We start from the raw sequence: 2,366 nt of genomic DNA, 5'->3' as shown, positions 1-2,366 counted from the left end.
TTGAAAAATAATTAAATAAAAAAATTGGGGAAAAAAAGATATACTCCTAATAGTGGAATTGCTGGGTCAAAAGGCACATTCATCTTTAGTTTTCTTAGAAAATTCCATACTGTTTTCCATAGTGGTTGTACCAGTCTGTAATCCCACCAATGGTGAACTAGGGTCCCCTTTCCCCACACCCTCTCCAGCATTTGTTGTTTTTTTCTTTGTTTATGATAGCCATTCTGACTGGTGTAAAGTGGTAATCTCATTGTGGTTTTAATTTGCATCTCTCTGATAGCTAGTGATATCGAGCATCTTTTCATGTGTCTCTGGATCCTCTGTATGTCCTCCTTGGAGAAATGTCTGTTCAAGTCCTTTGCCCATTTTTTAATTGGGTTGCTCATCTTCTTTGAGTGGAGTCAAGTGAGTTCTTTGTATATTTTGGAGATTAAACCTTTGTCTGAGGTATCATTGGCAAATATGTTTTCCCAAACTGTTGCTTCTCTTTTTATCTTGATGATAAAAATATGGAACACTTCATGAATTTGCGTGTCATCCTTGCGCAGGGGCCATGCTAATCTTCTCTGTATCGTTCCAATTTTTAGTATATGTGCTGCTGAAGCGAGCACCCTTTCTAGGTTTTAGTGCAGGAAAGTTTAGCCCTAATAAAACACAATAGTCCTCCTGAGTTCAGGGTACAAAGACTCAAACTTAAGGCTACTGAGGTGTCAAAATTTTATGAACCAAGTTGTCAGTTTGAAAGGAGCTGTAAAGAGATGGGGCTACAGGCATCAGCATGGGGATCCTCATAGGTCCTTGTTTGAAGAGTAAGGGGGCTGCATATGCACAGGCTTAGACTCCACAAAGTCAAAGACAACAACCAGGTAAAGAATTACTGGGACCTGGAAACTACTGAGGTCAATCACCAGAGCTCTCCCAGCACTAAAAGACAGCTGAAAATCAACAGCCTGCAGTAGAGATGCCAGAAAAGCAATGCCCTAGAAATAGGGCTAATCTAGTCCTGAAACAAAGGTTACTCCTGACTCACCTTAATCTAACTTAAAAATTAGTCTCAGGAGATTGAAGTTGATACTCAAAGAAAATAGCTGCCTGTAAGAACAAATATTAATACTCTATTAACTGAGACAATAAAATACAGAAACTAAAAAGTATAGCTTCTATAAAAATGTAGGAGCCATAATACAATTAAATTATATTATGATATATACTAGACATTCAAGGGGACAGGAAAATGTTACTCATAACAAGAATAAGTCAATATAAACAAACACAGAATGACAGAAATGATTATACAAGTCAACAAATAAAAACAAGACCATTATACCACTTGATATAACTATGGGAAAAGAATTCTAGAAAAGCATACACATAAAAGAACAAATAGGGAATCTTAATAAAAAGTTAAAAAATATTTTAAAATAACTAAATGGAAATTCTAGAACAAAAAATGTATAATTACAAAGACATAAAAATTAACTAAATTTGTTTGACGGTAAGTTAAATAATTGAAGAGAGGGCAATAGAAACTGTTCAAAAATAGTACACCAAGAAAAAAGGCTACAGAATGAACAGAGACTTATTAATATATGAAAAAGTCAAATTCTCTAAAAGATATATAATTTGAGTACCAGAAAAAGAGCAAGGAGTATAGGGAAGAGAGAGTGCAGGAAATGTATTTGAAATAGTAATGGTTTAAAATTTTAATATTTGATTTCTTTAAATGAGACCCTGTGGGCTTAAAGCTGCTCGAAAAGTCTCAAGCAGGTTAAACTAAGAAACTCACACCAAGGCACATTATAGTCGCCTAGTAGATACCCAGTGACAAAAAATAAAAATAAAAAACTGTTAAGGGCAGCTAATGAGAAGAGACCCATTAATACAAATGAATTTTTTAACATAACAAAGCAGCAGGGAAAGGAACTTCCCCCAACCTGATAAAATTTACGATGAACCTAATACTTTATTTGGTGAAACACTGAACTCTCCCTTGTTATGACTGGGAACAATGTAAGTATATTCTCTCACAGTACTTCTGATCAACATTGTAAATGCAGGTCCTGTTCAAGGCAATAGGAGTAATAATGCCAGGCATAAGAATTAGAAAAAATCAGTGAAGATGTCTTTCATTCACATAGGACATGACTTCTACCTACAAAATACCAAGGAATCTGCATCAAAAACCGTTAGATCTAAAAAGTAAATTTAACAACATCATGGGATACGAGGTTACCTAAATACTAGCAGGAAAAAAAATAGAAAACTAAATCTTTGAAAATTCTACTTACAGTCCCTTTTAAACTAGAAAGTAATTACAGATACATTTAATAATATATTGTAAAACCCCTATACTGAAGCTATTATTG

General features: G+C 34.3%; 1 non-coding gene across 1 annotated transcript; it reads right to left on the bottom strand.

Moving 5' to 3' along the window:
- Positions 1-503: 503 nt before the first annotated feature.
- Positions 504-611, bottom strand: LOC118987137 (U6 spliceosomal RNA). Its single transcript, XR_005066517.1, has one exon. It is a non-coding gene; the product is annotated as a U6 spliceosomal RNA (small nuclear RNA).
- Positions 612-2,366: the final 1,755 nt, after the last annotated feature.

The sequence above is a fragment of the Sturnira hondurensis genome, unplaced genomic scaffold, assembly GCF_014824575.4.
Source record: "Sturnira hondurensis isolate 20B ecotype Veracruz unplaced genomic scaffold, ASM1482457v3 Scaffold0005049, whole genome shotgun sequence".
Classification (NCBI taxonomy): domain Eukaryota; kingdom Metazoa; phylum Chordata; class Mammalia; order Chiroptera; family Phyllostomidae; genus Sturnira; species Sturnira hondurensis.
The sequence above is the reverse complement of the archived record's forward strand: the minus strand, read 5'-3'. Positions and strand labels throughout refer to the sequence as shown.